This window comes from Jaculus jaculus, chromosome 1 (assembly GCF_020740685.1).
Source record: "Jaculus jaculus isolate mJacJac1 chromosome 1, mJacJac1.mat.Y.cur, whole genome shotgun sequence".
Lineage (NCBI taxonomy): Eukaryota > Metazoa > Chordata > Mammalia > Rodentia > Dipodidae > Jaculus > Jaculus jaculus.
Window position 1 is genome coordinate 85,441,312 of NC_059102.1, and position 18,773 is coordinate 85,460,084.

General features: G+C 37.5%; 1 protein-coding gene and 1 pseudogene across 8 annotated transcripts in view; one reads left to right on the forward strand and one right to left on the reverse strand.

The window, feature by feature from the left end:
- Cntln (centlein) overlaps positions 1-18,773 on the forward strand; it is a 292,751-nt gene that overhangs the window by 23,359 nt on the left and 250,619 nt on the right. The gene's annotated exons all lie outside the window — the stretch shown is intronic.
- LOC123458358 lies at positions 11,005-11,096 on the reverse strand (annotated as a pseudogene).

The window sequence follows — 18,773 nt, forward strand, 5'->3', positions numbered from 1 at the left end:
TGCTATTTTTGGTCTAACTATCTTTCCAGCCATCCCTGGCAATTTTTTGGTCTCCACACCTCACTGGACTGGGGTTACAGGCATGGTTGGCCACTACAGTTGTTTATGTTCATACTGGGGATCAAACTTAGAGCAAGTCAGGTGCCCATGCTTGTATAGTATGTGCTCTTTACCTGCTGATTCTTCTCCTCAGCTTCACATACTTCATTTTTGTGTTGGGGGAAGCTACGGGTCTATTTGTACATGCCAAAGGATTTCTGTAATGATCATAGGATGCTAGGTAATATACAGATGTTGGTGATAAATGGCTATTAATGATATCTCAAGTGCTGGAGAGATGGCTTAGTGGTTAAGGCACTTATCTGTGAAGCCTAAGGACCCAGGTTTGACTCTCCAGAACCCACATAAGCCAGACGCACAAGGGGATGCATTTGCACAAGGTCACAGATGCTCACAAGGTGGCCTACGTATCTGGAGTTCAATTGCAGTGTCTAGAGGCCCTGGTATGCCAATCCCCCCCCCCTTTCTATTGCTTACCCTCTCATAAAAATAATAAAATAAAAAAATTTAAAAAGTAGCTGAAAATAATTTTGCTCTGGGCTCAAGATATTCCAACTTCTTTACAGTCATTGAAATTCTAATAAGTGAGCCTCAAATCATTAACACAGGTATGTCTTCTGTCCAGGAACTTGAGTTCACAATTTTTTCAATTTGTTTTAATTTTTTTTTTTATTTGAGACACACAGCGAAAGATAAATAGAGCGAGAGCGAGAGCGAGTGAGTGAGCGAGCGAGAGAGGGAGAGAGAGAGAGAGAGAGAGAGAGAGAGAGAGAGAGAGAGAGAGAGAAAGAGAGAATGAATGGGCATGCCAGGGCTTCTGGCCATTATAAATGAACTCCAGATGCATGTACCACCTTGTACCTCTGGCTTATGTGGGTCCTGGAGACTTGAACCTGGGCCCTTAGGCTTTGCAAGCAAGCACCTTAACTGCTAACCATCTCTCCATCCTTTGTTCAATTTTTGTTATAGCTAAAGAATGTTCTATGGGATGGAACCATCTTCTTCAGCTTGTTGAAGATTATTTGAATTGTTTATAGTTTTTGACTGTTGTATATTAGATGTTGTGCATCTTTGTGTGTATATTTTTGTTATGAAGTATGTTTGATTCATATAGGTTGGTAGGAGCAGAATTTGCAACATTGTGATAGTTGAAGGTTTATCCTATCAAGGGATTACAAAGCTGGTGCATCCTCCACAGCAGTGTTTGGCTGATTCAGGTTTCTCTGCATCTTCATTAGTATTTGTATTGCCACCAGTGATTTCTTCTAGGCATTCTGTTGGTATATAGTACCTTTTGTTGTTTTAATTGCATTTTCCTTAGGCCTAATGAAGTTGAACATCTTTTTCTGTGTTTATTTGCCATCTGTATGTCCTCTTTGATGAAATGTCTGTTCATGTCTTTTGTCTGTTTTATGTTTGACATTTTAAAGTATTATCATTGACTTTTGAAATTTTTCTGTATTTTCTGGACACTGGTCATGTACCATTTATGTGGTTTGCACATATTTCTCTTGGGTTTTATCTTACTTACTCCTCTTAGCAGTCATTTGAAAAGCAAACTATAAATGTTTTATCATTTCAAATTTTAGTTTTCCTTCCATGGGTCCATTTTATTGTGAAATCAAGACTTTTGGTTCCTGAAGAATTTTTTCTTATTTAAAAAAAAATTGTACAGCTTTATGTTTTTTATTTAATTCCATTTAAGTTTTTTTTATAAGGGGATATGTAAAGAGGTTAAGTTTATCTTTTGTTTTGTCTGTGGATGTCCAGTTGTTTTAGAACAATTTATTTTTGTGCTGTTCTTATTCATTGTATAAAATCAAGTGGGTATATTTATATGTTGCAGCAATTTCCTTCTTACTGCTGGAGCCAAACACCCAATTGGATGCAGCTTGTGGAAGGAAAGAAAGGGTTTATTTTCAGCTTGTAGTTTCAAGGGGAACTTTCATCATGACCGGGAAAGCAGGAGCAGACAGCCAGGTGTCCACAGCAGCAGGAAGGAAGTAAAGATAATAAACCCAGTTCAACAAACCCAACCGGACTCTAACACCCTAAGGCCTGCCTTCAGTGAAACACTTCCTCCAGTAAGGCTCCACCACAAAGTCTCCACAGACTTCCAAACATGCTACCAGCAGAAAATTAAGTATGAAGCTTAATCTCAAAAACATGAGGCTATGGTAGATATTTAACATTCAAACCACCACACATGATCTGTATTCTGTTCCAGGAATCCCTTTTTCTATTCCATCAATATCATGCCCTCTTGATTATGTAGTAATATAGCACACTTTTAAACTGGATAGAATGATTTCTCCTTTTTCTTTCTTCAATAGTGTTAGTCAGTTAGTCCTACATATTTCCATATGAATCTTAGAAGGATTTTGTCTTTTTTCAGAAAAGTTGTAGTGAGAGTTTGATCAGTGTTGAACTCAACTATTAGCATGGGAAAAACCATTATCTTTATTTTATTGGTGTTCCTAATCACTAGACACAATATTAGTCTATACATTAAACTAGATCAATTTTGATTTTATACCTAGCATTATACCTAGATTTAGCATATAAGTCCTATACATAGATTTATTATACCTCATCACTTTTGTGTGATGGTAACTGATATTATGTATAATGTACATTACTATATGGTAAACAATTGAGTTTTTCTTATATGAGAGAGCAAGAGTGAGAGCAAAAGATAGATAGATAGATAGATAGATAGATAGATAGATAGATAGATAGGTAGGTAGGTAGATAGATAGATAGATAGATAGATAGATAGATAGATAGATAGATAGAATGAATTGGTACATCAGGACCACCAGCCACTGTAATCAAATCCATACATATATGCATGTATGACCTTGTGTGCTTACATCATCACCTTGTGTATCTGGATTATGTGGGACCTGGAGAGTCAAACATGGGTTCTTAGCTTTCTCAGGCAAGTGCCTTAACTGCTAAGCCATCTCTCCAGCCCCCAAATTGATTTTTATGCTTATGCTTTTTTTTTGATTTGGTATTTGTTTGCTATGATATATTGGTTCTTCTACATATAAATGGTGTCAGATTTAAATAAATAAATTTTTATTCTGTCCTTTTTGAGTTGTATGCCTTTTTTGTATAATCAAGCTGATTTATCTTCCAGTTCTGCATAAACACCATCCTACCACTTTAATAGTACTATAGTACTAAAGGTAGTGATAAACAAAAGTGGTAAAAGTAAACAGTCACACCTTCTTCCTGTTGTTAGTGGAAAGAGTCTTTCATTTGCACTTGGGCCTAGTATTTTCACTGTTTGTAGCATTTTTATAAATGTCATTTATCATGTTGAAAAGATACTCCATTCCTAGATCTCTAGGAATTTTTGTCATGGAAAAATTTTGTCATGTATGGTTGTTGAAATGTATCATGTGTGTTTACTACATCAGTTGATATGATCATAACATTTTTCTTTAGATTGTTGATATGGCTAAGGATATTGACATTATTTAATTTTTTAAACATATTTATTGCATAAAAATAACTAGGTTTCATTTATATTGATTTTAATTTTGAATATTGAACTAGCTTTGCATATATGAAATGAATTTTAGTTGGCTCTACTATACAACTCCACATATATTGCTAAGTACTATTTTCTAATGTTTTTTAACAGACTTTTTACATCTGTATTTACAAATAGCCAAAGCCTATGAGCTCTCCAACAGGTTAGGTTTGGCTTTTCTTCCCCAATTAATCAACTAAACAAGTAACAGTGGAAAGTGGAAAATGATTTATTCAGCATGGCCACATTGGGGAGAGAGAGACATAGATCCTGTGAATGCTTACCAGACCTACAATCCATTTTCTGGATCCTGACTTGAAATTTTTATTTAGATAGAAAACAAGAAGTATGTATAGCTGAGCAATCCTAGTCAAAGTATGGTCTCAGCCATCACAGTGTCTCAGCTCCAGTTTTTCAAGTTGTCTTGCTATGGAAAGACCCTCCTTTGACTTTCCCCAAGACTTCAGTGCTTCGTTTTCCCAGCATGAAATTCTTGGGGGAATTCCCAATTTCTTGAGATATATTGATTCAGTAGTCTCAGTGCTGGCAAGAGGGGCCAAGTATCTCATTATAATATCTTTCTTCCTGAAGAGAAGTGTCCTATTGTGACTTGAAGGTCAAATGTCCCCCATAGATGCCTGTGTTTGAAAATTTAGTCCTCAGCTTGTGGTGCTGTTTGTGAGGGTTTTGGAACCTTTAGGAGATGAATCTCACCTGAGCAAGTCATTCGGGGTAGGTACGACATTTAGGTTGTATAGCCCCAGCACCCTTTTGGGTTTGATTTCTGCTTCATAGTGGTGGTTTTGATGTGAGTAGCAGGCCTCTTGCTTCTGCTGCAGTGGCTTCCCTTTCATGATGGAGAATATCCCCTTGAACTGTCAGGTGTAATAATTCCTTTCCTTCCTGAGTACTGATTGTGAGGGATTTGGTCATAGCAATGGATAAAGGAACAAGTACAGCATATGGTACCAAGAAGTGGACCTTGTTGCTGCAATAAACCTGAGCATTTGGTTCATTGGCCTTTGGAATTGGTTTGTGAGAGAAATGTAGAAGAGTTTGGAACTTTGAGCTAGGGAAGCCTTACAATGCTGTAATCAGTGCTTAAGGAGCTAATCTGTTGGGGGTTTGGAGGACCGGAATTCTGAGAGAATCATGGACAGTAGAGACCCAGTTCATGCCATTTCAGAGGAGAACAAGGACTCTTGTGAACTGGAGTAGAGGCAGCTTATGTGATATTCTGGCATTGAATCTGGCTTCTTTCTACCCATATTCTGAAAACTTGAATAAGGCAGAATTTAAAAGTAATGAACTAATATTTGGCAAAGGATGTTTCAAGATAACATATTAAACTTTGGCATAATCACTTTTAAGTGCTTTAATTTGGATCTATAGTAAAAGAGAACAAAATATATGAAAAAACAGTTTAATGAAGAAGGGCTTGTGACTTAGTTTTAAGTTCTGCACAAGATGACTTGAGCTATAATGCACCTGTATCATTAAAACTATCTATGAGTTAATAAGGTTAAAAGAAATTTTTACTCTATTCACTATGACAATGAAAAAGGTGCCCTGAGGGCAAGACCCCACATATTAAAGGCTCTAACTTTTGAGTCTTTTGAAAGGAAAAGTCATGAAAGGAGAATACTACATAAGGGGTTCCTTGCTCTAAAAACAACTGCCTAGGAAAGTGTTTTCACAGATTCAATAGCCCAGACATATAGGTACCGCCACAGCTTCCGTCCAAGGAGGCCAAAATAGGGTTTAAAGAGCTTAAGAGATGACTTGATCCCAGAGAAAGGGTGACAAATATGTGGCTCTTGTTTTTTTTTTTTTTTTTTTGACTCTTCACCTCCATGGCATTGGTGCCTTCACAAACTATTCATAACTTTCTTCAAGTTGGGAACTTTCTACATAATCTATTGCTAGCATTTTATCCAAGTGCTAATGCTTGTGTGCCATACCTGTCTGAGAGCCATATTTAGGTGGACATAATTAACTGTGTGACATATAATTGGTTGTCTGGCATAAGTTAAAACCTGTATAAAGTAGATGCAGTCACTCACAGAGCCAAGAAATAGGTCATTGGTTGCTGGATGTGGTCTGTGTTTTTTAGTGAATCTTATCTTCATCTGGTGTGGACAGTGATTTTCCAGGATTCATGTTTAATATTTGTTTCAGTAGTTAAGTGTGGATCTTAATGTCCTGTTATTTGAAATTATCATTTATTTATTTTTCTGGGAGAAGATAAAATAATTATAAATATAAAACCCCCCCAAATACTCCTTTTTTTAGGTAGGGCTTTGTTCTGGCTAGCCCAGGCTGACCTAGAATTCACTATGTAGTCTCAGGGTAGCCTCAAACTCATGGTGATCCCCCTACCTTTGCCTCGCTAATGCTGGGATTAAAGGTGTGTGCCACCACACTCAGCTAAAATATTCTTAAGCATATGCAAATTTACACTATATTATACTCATGAATAGGATATATTCACACTGTCATTTTGAAATATCATAGTGTAATTCTCACTTTGAATTCAAATTTCTCATTAATAAGTTATTCAGAAATATATAGAGAGACAAACGAATGATAACATAATAAAAGAATGACAACAAAATTTCAAGGAGTATGATTATAGGGTTTGACAATTTGAAAACTATCTTATAGCACTAAATTATATTGTGAACAAATGTTTCTTCTTTTTAACAATAAGGAAGACATATAAAATTTTAAATAGAATATTAAGTAGTAAAAAATGCAATTATAGAAATTTAAATGTTCTTTTAAATTACTAAATATAATCTTAAACCATTCAGGAACATTGATAAAGGCTTACCTATTGCTCTCAATGCCTTTGGACATTTTTCATGTTATCATCAAAAATAAGTTTTTCAAAGGAAAATGAACCAGATATAATTACATATAAACAACGCTGAGATCAATAGTATTTAAAGTAGTTGGAAGTAAAGTAAACATGAAATACGCTTCTGCATCCACTTATTTGAAAATACCTAGAGGCCTTTTATGATCCCTAAGGTATTTTCTAATTTGCATAGCAAAGATAATATTATTTATACTTTCCTTTAATATTCAGATACTGTTATATTCAGCAGATAAGAAGCTTACCTAACATGTTAAAACTATTGTCTAATTTTGTGATTAAGATCCAATCATATATAAAATACATAACTTCTGGCTGAAGTGGAAAAGTCTGACTAGGTGCTTTGCTTTGAGCTTATGAGATATTCCTGTCTATCGTAGCTTATTTAGAGGCAACAGATTATTTCAAATGTTCACTTTCTACTAAACTATTTCAGTTGGCATTAAACATAAGTATTTTACATTTTATAAAAATGAGAATATATTAGTATTTCATGGACAAAATGACTGCTTGAATTAAAAAAAATTATTTCATTTTGTTATTTTGAGAGGGTTTTGACATAGCATTCCTACTTCAGGGATCATTGTCAAGTGAACCCACATCTGATTTTCTTCTTGGAATCTTCCTCTTCCTCCTCCTCCTCTTTCTCCAATTTCTTTTTCTTTCTCTCTCTTTTTTTTTTTTTTTTTTTTGAGGGGTAGGGTCTTGCTATAGTTCAGGTTGACCTGGAATTCACTATGTTAGTCTCAGGCTGGCCTTGAACTCACCTTGGCCTCCCAAGTGCTGGGATTAAAATGGTGTGCCACCATCCTGGCTTGCTTTTTCTTTTCTTTTTTTTTAAAGACAAATTTATTGAATATATTTAAATCATCAGTGGGTAGAGCCATAGATGAAAGACTGCTTATCTGGTATCTTAGAATCTTAAATGAATATTCTCATTTGACAGAATATCATGTACATATTTGCATAAATAAAAATCCTTGCTATTTTGTGATTTGACTTCTGAAATAAATATTTATTTATATATTACATATATAATACATATATATAATGTATATTTCATATGGTATAGCTTTAATAAGTTTCAACACTTTTTATTTTTGTGTTTCTCTGTGTTTATATATGCATATGTGCATGTGTGTGCATGTCATGGTGCACATGTGGAGGTCAGGACAACCTCCAGGTATCAGTCCATGTCTTCCACCTCCTGTGAGGCAGGGTCTCTCTCTTGTTCTCCTTTGTTCTTTGTTGGGATTACTGTGAACTTTTGAGCTTCAGGGAAATTCTCCATGGTCTCTGCTTCCCATTTTGCCATCAGTGTGTTGGGATTGCAGAAGATGGTCATGGTTTCTTGCTTTTTAATGTGGGGTCTGGAGATTGAACTCAGGTAGTCAGGATTCAGTGGCAAGTGATTTTATCCATTGAGCCATCTCTGTAGCCCAGTTTTCAATATTTTTAATAGTTAAAGTACAGAAATATCTGATTTAAAATTATAGTAGCTATGATGGCTGTGATTTCAAATTTTGACATTACATAAGAAAAGCTACCCTTTAAGAATGAACACTGATGTAGGGAAGAAATATGAAAACATAAAACCAGATACTCTTCTACCTGTAAATGTAGATAGGTGTGCCATTGAAATGAACTCTTAACAATTAGAAAGTTTATTGGGGGAAAATATGGTATAATAATGTTATTACTATCGCCTGTTGATTTTATGAGTTGTTTTTAGTATTCAATTCAGCCACCTCAGCAGAATTCTTTGCTACAGTTGCTAATGTAAGACTAATTCATTAAAGCAATAGTCATAGTAATAAAATTGACTTCCCCACAGTAAGCACATCTTTTCCAAAACCTGGCAGGATCTAAGAGGGTCTTATAGGCAAACATTTGAAATTTCCCTAATTATATTCCAAATAATTACAGGTTTGAGTAAAATGCAACATCAGTAAGTCTAATATTAAAACCAAGTCCAAAGAATCTTTTGTGTCCTCTGATTAAATATTAGAATTCCAAGATTTGGACAAATAACATTTAATTAATTTAATTTACATACTCTTGAAGTCAAAATAGAATATTACAGCTAGATAATTCCTTTAATTACTATTATTAAAGCAAGCCAATATATAGTTGCTATGGTAGTGGTATTTTCTGTTGGAACTTGTCTTCTGGTAAAAGTTTGAATGCATTGATTACTGATATTCCAAGGTGACATGTGTGTACTCTTTAATTTTCCCTGGAGGTTACTAAATTTGATTGCAATGGATAATATGCCTAAGAAATGAGTTAGTAAAATAGAACAAAAAATTCAGTTTACTTCTGGCACATGTTTGCCAATGTGCTAGAACCTAGGTGGTCATATATAAAACTATCTTTTACTTTAAAGGTCTTACTAAAAAAATTATAAATTCCTAGTTACCATGTTGGAACATCATTGTTTCTAAGATGCATTACTGTTTCCTACAGCCAATAATGCTCCCTTTTTAAATTGTCATCTAGCTCAGATCTTTCAATGAAAACTTCCATTAATGATGTACTCAATTTTCGAAAATTGATTATTTTAATATTTCTTCATTTGTGGTTTTTGTTTTGATATGGCTAGTGTTAGGTTTTAAGGTAGGGCAAATGTAAACTACATGGGAAGATCTTTCCTATACATTACATGTTTTATCCTGTTGGAAAGTTTTTATTAATTCTTTTTGAAATAGACATTTTTGGGCTCTAAGAATAAGTGAAATTTCTTTATATCCCTCAATTGAAAATGCTGGTTTTAAAAATTTCACCCTGTTCATAATTTTCTAACTGGGATTTTCATGTAAATGTGTCCATCTAATAGTGTATACAGATCTGCTTGAGAAGCATCTTCATTGTGGTCTTACTGACAAAATATGGCACCTTATCTGTAATAAGTAGTATGTTCATTGTTTTTCTTCTGTAGAGTTGTGATCAGGTCATGTCTTTAGAAATTGGCTGGTTAGGGCTGGAGAGATGGCTCAGCAGTTATGGGTGCTTGCTTGCAAGCTCTGACAGCCTAAGTTCAGTTCCCCAGCACACATATAAAGCCAGATGCACAGAGTGTCACATTCATCTGGAGTTCATTTGCAGTGGCAAAAGGTGCTGGAACACATACTTCTCTCTCTCCTTTTATCTATCTGCTGGAAAATAAATAAAAATATTATTAAAATTAGCTGGTTTTCATGTTAAGAGAATCTTATAGTAACAAAATAGAATACATGTAGAAAATGAAGTTATTTATTTGTTTATTTAGTTATAATTTTTTGATTGGAGACTTTGTTAACTGTTAGCAATCTGATACTTAAATGTAATTGTTGAATACCTGTGTTTTTTTTTTTTATTTTAGAATAGATGTTCTTGTCACCATATTACCCAGTAATGCTTACTTACTGCTTCTCATTTTCCCCTTGAAGTTTTCCTTGTTCCTTTGATTATTTAAAAAAAAATTCATTGAGGACATTAACATATGAACATATTGAAAATTGGTCATATTCCCATCATGTTTTCCTATTTTGTCCCCTGTTCCTCATCTCCATTCCAATGAGGCCCTTCCTCATTGGGGATATCTGTAGTTGCTGGGGAATCTTCAGTGCACCAGTCAGTTCATGGCTGGAGGAGTATGCCTTCTAGTACACTTTCCCACCCTGTGGCTCTTTGATTCTTCCCAGCAGGTTCCACAATGTTTCCTGAGCCTTGGAGGGGTTGGTAAAAGTTTCCTTTAATGTTGAGTTTTAGGCAGCCTTGGATTTTCTGCTTTGATAAGTTTTGAGTTTCCTCAGTGTCCACCACCACCTCCATGGAGAAGGTTCTCTGGATAGTAGTGAGGGAAGAACTCATATTTAATCTGTCCCTTGTTCTGTGATGTTTCTTGGGCATTGGCAGGTACAATAGAGATGATTTATCTCATGATAAGGACTCAGCTTTCTTTATTTTGCAATTTTGATGAGTCTTGGGTCTCCAGGGTATTTGCTGCCTTCTATAAAAAGCAGGTTTTCTAACCAAGAGTCAGAACAGTATGGATCAAAGGGGATAAACATGTACATCTAGAAAACTTTGATGAGCATATCCCTCTCTTTTAGCCAAAGAACATTAGAAGCTTTAAGCCAGCATCTATAACCTTCCAAGCTGTAGGCTTTTGATTGGTTCTTAGTACCAAGCATGAATTCTGTCTCACTGAGCAGAATTCATATCCAATCAGAGAGCAATTGATTACCTCTAGAAGCCTAGTCTTCCTTGCTATTAGTGGGCATGTATAGGCAGTCTACGTGTATTTGCTTCTGAGTTGGGTGCAGGGGGATCGGGACCTGTGTTAAGCTGCCTAGTACTCCAGGTGAGTGTGGGCAGGTGGTCTACACAGGTATGTGGCTTGGGCACAGGGATAACCTATGGCAGTGCATGTCTACCTGGGACCTTGGTGACATATCCACATCTAGGACCTGGGGCAGTGCTTCTTGCAGCACAGTGAGCACCTATTAGATTTCATTATTATATCTAAGGCTCAGTAAGCAAAAATTACTGAATCTATATGTCTTCCTTGCATAGGGGCCATGCTAATCTTTGAGTTGTTCCAGTTTAAGTATTTGTACAGCTGAAGCGAACACAAAATTGCTAAATTTAATTTAGATATTTGTGTGAAATATTTGAGTTTCAGTATATTCAATTGTTCTGTTGGTTACCCTTCTATTCATATTAATTATATACACTATCATCTATTTTACAGGGTCTTTGAATCCCCCATTCTCATTTTTTGCAAGACATTCTTTCTTAACAGGCTACCAACTTAAACCCTAATTTGATGGTCCTTGCTAGGCTGTCTCCCCAATTTCTATCAGATTTTTACACATAAATGTTAAATGTTTTTTTTTTTGGCATTTATATCTTACTATCTTTTTTTATTAATTAGTTTTGTACTCAGCGAATACAGTCAATTTGGTACCATATTTGGCTCATCCATTACCTACCCCTCCCCTTGACCCCTCCTTGTTGAAGTATATGGGTCATGCATTGTGGAGTTAGCCCACAGTTATGGGTAGGATAAATGTTTCTGTATATCATGACCCAACATGTGGCTCTGACATTCGTTTTGCCCACTCTTCCACAAAATTTCCCTGAGCCATGTTGGGTTCATTTTTGGTCTGCTTCAGTGATGAGGTGTTGGGGGCCTCTGAGGCTCTGGCTCTCTGATTTGGTAGGAATTGATTGTTCTCTGTGTTGATCTCCTTCACCCTTGTGCTGGTACCCAGTTCACCAGGCAAACAGCACCCTTGCTTGTTTCACCAATTATTCTTAGTTCCTGCCAGGGCCCTTTTGAGGTATGATGGGGTGGCTCTCTCCTTAGATCTACATCTATCTGAAAAAGAGAATCATATTCTCCAATGGAGAGGGAGTTAGCACCAGACAAATGAGATAACCTTTAGTTTTTAATAGAGAATTTAATAGGTGTAGGCCCTCTTGTAGTCCACAATTGGTGGTTGCTTGATAATGGAGAGCGGGCTTATGTTTAGATATGGTTCTGACTTGTTTCCCAGCTCCAGCTATGGGTCCCTTACTACTGAGGGGATCAGTTAGCTGAATCATGAGCATTTGGTTTCCCACCATTGCTGTGTGCCACTATTGCACTTGTGTGAGCATCAGGACAGGTTATTTGCTGCTAGGTAGGTGAGACCATGAGTTGCTTGGACAGATACTGGTCATTTTCCCCCAGTCACCCATGTAGCACCTTCTGGCACTAGACACGCTGTCTGGGGACTGACTCTTCCAGCTTCCATCCATAAAAATGTTTTTAAAATTCAAATGTATGTAGATTATGACAATATTTTTCTTTGAGTATCTCTCTGGTGTTTTTTAAAAATTAATTAATTTATTTATTAGCAGAGAAAGAGGGAGAGACAGACAGACAGACAGAGAGAGAGAGAGAGAGAGGGAGAATATGGCTGTGCCAGGGCCTCCAGCTGCTGCAAACGACTTTGATGCATGTGCCCCCTTGTGCATCTTGCTAACATGGGTCCTGGGGAACTGAATCTGGGTCCTTTGGCTTTCTAGGCAAACATCTTAACCGCTAAACCATCCCTCCAGCTCTGTCTGGTGTTTTTAAATAGCTGTTTCATTGAAATTCCTAATTCCATTACTTGAATTATCAGGTGTGGTGGTTTGATTCAGGTGTCCCCCATAAACTTAGATGTTCTGAATGCTAGGTTCCCAGCTGATGGATATTTGGGAGTTAATGCCTCCTGGAGGGAGTGTATTGTTGGGGGCGGGCTTATGGGCTTTATAGCCAGTTTCCCCTTGCCGGTGTTGGGCATACCCTCCTGTTGCTGTGATCCACCTTATGTTGGCCAGGGGGTGATGTCCACCCTCTGCTCATGCCATCGTTTTTCCCTGCCATTGTGGAGCTTCCCCTCAAGCCTGTAAGCCAAATAAACCTCTTTTTCCCAGAAGCTGCTCTTGGTTGGGTGATTTCTACCAGCAATGCGACCCAGACTGCAACAGTAAAGTGGTACCGAGGAGTGGGGTTGCTGCTAGACACCTGACTATGTGGCTTCAGCCTTTTGTAGCTGATTTTCAAGAGGAAAGTAGAAGGAGTTGAAACCTTGGCCTAAGAGATGCTTTGCAGTGCTGTGAGTACAGCTTGATGGTCTATCCTGGTCAGAGCTGAAAGACCCGAAGGCAGTAAGAACTATGGACTGTGAGGTTTGGCTTATGAGAGCGAGAAAGAGCTTTGCTTGGACTGGGCTAGCAGTTTGTGTGAGAAGCTTGCTCTTGTGCCCATGTCCTGAGAAGTTGTGCAGGGTTGCTTTGCATAGAAATGAACTGGTGTGAGCACAGGGATATGGCACAGAAAGAAAAATCTTTGGGTGAACTGCTGCCCGTTCAGCTGCAACTGAGAGATTACAACCTTTGAGACTGGGCTAGCTGACCTGCGCTGGGACAACAAGAAGAATGTAGACTCTTTTGAAGGGGCCTGAGTGCTCAAGGAGTGTCCTGTTCTTCAAAGTCTGCTTTATTCCCCCCTGGATTAACAAATTGGCACCCTACCTGGTATCATGGAGTATAAGAAATGCTGGAAAGAGGGTCATTGAGTTTGCAACACGGTCTTGTGTTTTGGAAATGGCCATGGGCAGTGTGAAGCAGGTTTGCTGGTTGCCTGCATAGAGACCCCATGGGGCCATGAGGATGAACCCTGGCTTGCAGTGGAGACCCAGTGGAGATGCCAGGACCATGAGATGGCTGCCGAGGAGCTGCCGGCTCCGATGAAGTTTCCCAGGACTGTGAGTAGCCTAGCTGGAGGGGCAGAATTGGAATGCTGGAGACTTGTTGCTGGTTAGAATTATCGGACTTGAAGATTTGTCACTGGTTTGAGTTGCTGGACTTGAAGCTACAGAGTTTGATGTTTGCCCTGGTTGTTTTAAATCTTGTATTGGTTGAATGTTTCTTTGCTATGCCCAATGCCATCTATTGCAGTGTGAATATTTATTCTGTGCCATTCTGGTTTTTTTGAGGTTATATTTTGGTATTATGGCTCAGTTAAAAGATCTTGAACTATGGGGATGTATGAACATCATTGAGATTGATAAAAACTATGGGGACTTTTAAAGTCAGACTGAATGCATTGTATTTTACATCATGTATGGATATCAGTTTATGGGGGCCAGGGGCGGAATGTGGTGGTTTGATTCAGGTGTCCCCCATAAACTTAGGTGTTCTGAATGCTAGGTTCCCAGCTGATGGATATTTGGGAGTTAATGCCTCCTGGAGGGAGTGTATTGTTGGGGGTGGGCTTATGGGCTTTATAGCCAGTTTCCCCTTGCCGGTGTTGGGCACACCCTCCTGTTGCTGTGATCCACCTTATGTTGGCCAGGGGGTGATGTCCACCCTCTGCTCATGCCATCGTTTTCCCCTGCCATTGTGGAGCTTCCCCTCAAGCCTGTAAGCCAAATAAACCTCTTTTTCCCAGAAGCTGCTCTTGGTTGGGTGATTTCTACCAGCAATGCGACCCAGACTGCAACATCAGGTTTTCTCTAGATTTCAGATATGTCCTGACCATCCTTCTCTCTTCTTCCCTACATTCCCTTCCCTTAATTTCCCTTGACTTCCCTCCACTTCCCTCCCTTCCCTTCCCTTCCCCTCAACTTCTCTCCCTTTCCTTCATTTCTACCTTTTCCCTTTCCCATTTCCCTCTTTCCCTCCTTCCCCCTTCCTCCAACCTATTCCCTCGTTTTCCTTTTCTGCACTCCACTGCCTTTTCGTCCTATCTCCCTTTAATCATCTCATATGTCTCAGGCTAGTTTCAAATTCATCACTGATGGCATTGAATTCCTGCTCCACTTGCTGTTACCTCCCAAGTGCTGAGAATACAGGTGTGTGCTACCGCCTGGCTGGCTTATATGCTTCTACTATTCTGTATATCTGGTAATTTTTCATTGGATGTTGTACATTATAAATTTTACTTTATTGAATATTAATTTTTGTTGCATTCCTTTAAGGAATTTTGATGGACTAGGTAAAGAATGTGCTGAGCACGTGTGAGGCTCTGCATTCAATACTTAGCACTAAAAAAATACAGTTTGACTTTGCTCATGCATGCAATTAACTTATTCATATGAGTTTGTTTGATGTTTATAGCATTTACTTTTAATCTTTGTTCCAGTATTTCTCTACCAGTAGTTTTAGTTGACATATGCAATGATGTTGATACCTGGAAATTCTGAATCAATAAAATTCTCCTTGCCACATTGGCTCCATTTAACCTTGAGATTATATGATTTATTTTTTAATACATGACTTTTTATATTCTTAGTTTGAATTTTAGAATTGATGATGAAGGTATGAGCCTGGCGAACTAATGAGGCTTGTGAAGCACATGGTAGCATAAAATATGAGTGAGAATGAGTAGAGGTATAATTATAGAAAATATGAGTTTAGTAAAAGAATTATTATATAAATTTTTCAATTGGTAACGTATTCTTAATCATTTAAATATTTGATAATTTAAAAAAAACTTAGATTCCAAATGATCTCAGTTCATCATGCTCTTCATATGTCAGTAATTTGTTTCAGAGTCTCAGTGCAAGGAGCAAACACCTAACATTCAGTGTTTATGTTCTGACAACTTACACATGAATTAACATAAAATCCTTTTTTTCTCTTATTCATAATTATATATTAATAGACTATGTTAAGTTCTTGAACTTTGCAATCAGTCTTAATCCTTCACTTCACTTTTTGCTTTCTGCCTTTTAACTCCAGTGTCATAAAGATACATTTCCATGGAAGGAATGCAGTGCAATTTAACCTTGAAACTGAACCTAGTAGTCTACAGTCTTCAAGTGTTTAAATGTCCCACAGACAGTTAAAATATCCTGTGTGCCACTTTATGTTTGCTATAACCCCGTGGGAACCCTCACTGTTTCATACTAGTTTTGGCATAAGTGATGTCCTAATTTCTGTGTTTTAAAATTAGCAGTTTTTTCAGAAAATGAGTTAGCAATGGTGAAATAAAAGCAATAATAAATATTTTTCTTGATGGAAAAGTTATTTAAAACAGAGTTCATGTACGCTGAAGAGATGGTTCAGTAATTAAAAGCATTTGCTTGCAAAGCCTGATGTCCTGTGTTCTGTTCCTCAGTGCCCACATACAGCAGATGCAGAGAGTAGTGTGTGTGTCTGGAGTTTGTTTGCAGTGGCAGGAGGCCAGGGTGGACCCATACTCAATATTTCTGTTTGCCTCTATCTCTGTCTTTCTCAAATAAATAACTAAAATATACAATAAAAGGGAGTTCATGGAAAAATTACTGAATAAATTGGTTTATGTAACATATTTATAAATGTGTTTTTGAACACAATACAGAGAGCAATGAGAGTGTGCCACATTGAAACAATAAGTGGGAAGAAAATGAAGGCCTATTTTAATGTGTAATTTTTCTGCATGTATTAAACTGAGCTTATATTTTCAAATGTTTATTATGGACAGTGCCTAACTCTTAGTGTTTTCCACATAGTAATTGAATTCTCATAGTAGTCTTATGGGATAGGTTCTGTTTTTATTTCTCTTTTTCAGAGGAAGGGACTAAAATATAGTAAGATTAAATTATTTGCATAAACTCAAGTAGCTAATGAATGTTACAGTCAGAATTTGAAATCCAGATGTAGATCAAAATGACAGGTTTTTACCTACAACCTAAGGGGAGAATAGACTTAGTAAGTTAGGGAAAAAATGAAGCTAGATGAATTATTTTAATACTTTAATAATGATTTTAGTTATGACTTAGGTATATTAAAATTTTTATTAGTAGGCTGAGCCTGGAAAAGGAGGTTAAACAGAATGCCTTGTAAAAGACAAATAGTGTGTACTTTCTAGTATTTTACTCCTTTATGGTACTATTAACTCAAGATTAAAACTAGAATGTTTCATGTTGATTTTAAGGAATTAGGCTTTATTAAATAGTTACCTGAAAGCCGAGGTTGCTAGAGAGGTCATCCTAATTACTTGGAAAGAGAGCATAGCCATGCCTTATCATAGTTTGACCTAAAATATTGCTCAAAATGAAAAATACTTGGCTGGCTGACTGGCCTTCTCTCTGTATCCTTTGCTGCTTTTATTTTTTTTTAAAGATTTTATTATTTATTAGAGACAGAGAGAAGGAGGAGGAGAGAAAGAGAGAGAGAGAAAGAGAGAGAGAGAGAGGGGAGGGGGGGAGAATGGGCACACCAGGACCTCTATCCACTGCAAACGAACTCCAGCTCCATATGCCACCATCTGGCTTATGTGGGACTTGGAGAATTGAACCTAGGTCTTTAGGTTTCACAGGCATGTGCCTTAACTGCTAAGCCATATCTCCAGCCCTTTTAATTTAATTTAAAGTTTACTTACTAATATCTACTGAAAAATCACAGTAAGTCTTAAAAATCCTTTCAAATGGTCAAACTTTATTCAAAGGTAATGTGGGCCCCATTTTCTTCATCTTATGTGCATGTATTCTTGTGTGAGTGCAAGTGTGTGTGCTGTGGCATGTATGTGGAGGTCAGAGGACTGACTCAGGTGCTGGTCCTCACTTCCACTTTGTTCAAGGCAGTGGCCCATTCATCTACCAGGCTAACTAGCCCATAACTTCCCAGAATTCCATGTCTCTTCCTTCCATCTTCCTACAGGAATACTAGGATTTACAGATGCCTGCTATTACTTCTGGCATGGTGTGTGTTCAGATCCTCATGCTTGTATGGCCAACACTGTATCCAATGAGACATTTCCTCAGCCTTGTTATATTTAATTTTAACTGAGTGCTCATGGAAAAAAGACTACTTATATAAATATTTCTTTCACCAAACTGCAGATTCATTTAAGAGGTTCTTGGGTTATATCATCCATGCCTGTATCAAATTCTGATTTACCAAGGTTTTGGATGAGCCTGGGATATCTGAATGTTAAAACAGCTTGAAAGGCAATTCTGACATTCACCTGAAATAAAGTACCGTATGAGAGAATATAAGCTGGAAAAGTTAAATATTTAAAATTTTTAATATAAGATTCAGTTTTCTATTTGAGAGCCGGGGGGGGGGGATGAATTAGCATGGCGGGGCCTCAGCTACTACCCTTGAACTCCAGATACTTCGACCATCTAGTGGGCATGTGTGCTTGCCTCACCATTGTGCCTCTGGCCTATGTGGGATCTGGAGAGTCGAACATAGGTTCTTAGGCTTTGCAGGCAAGCACCTTAACCACTAAACTATCTCTCCAGCCTCTAAGATTCAATTTTATAGTTTAAAGATTGTAAGAGAGGGCTGGAGAGATGGCTTAGCAGCTAAGCACTTGCCTGTAAAGGCTAAGGACCCCCCTTGGGTCGAGACCCAACTCCTCAGGACCCACATTAGCCAGAGGCACAAGGGGGCGCACTCATCTGGAGTTCGTTTGCAACAGTGGCTGGAGGCCCTGGCACGCAAATTCTCTATCTCTATCTGCCTCTTTCTCTGTCTGTCACTCTCAAATAAATAAATGAATAATTTTCAGAAAAGATTGTTAAAGAAAATTTGCACATCATTAATTGCAACTTGCTCTCAGGTGTGAAAAGAACTTACTTTTAATGATTACAGTTAAGAATACTAGCTGTAGAGCTTGGCCGCTTCATTTTCCATCTTGGTTGCATAGCGTGACTTGGGAAATATATGTTTTTAAAATACAGAATAAAAATAATAATAGAGGTGTTTTGAATTAATTGCAAGTACAGGGATTCTAATAACGTCTAGCAAATAGTAAGTGTAGTATTATCACCACATTATCTG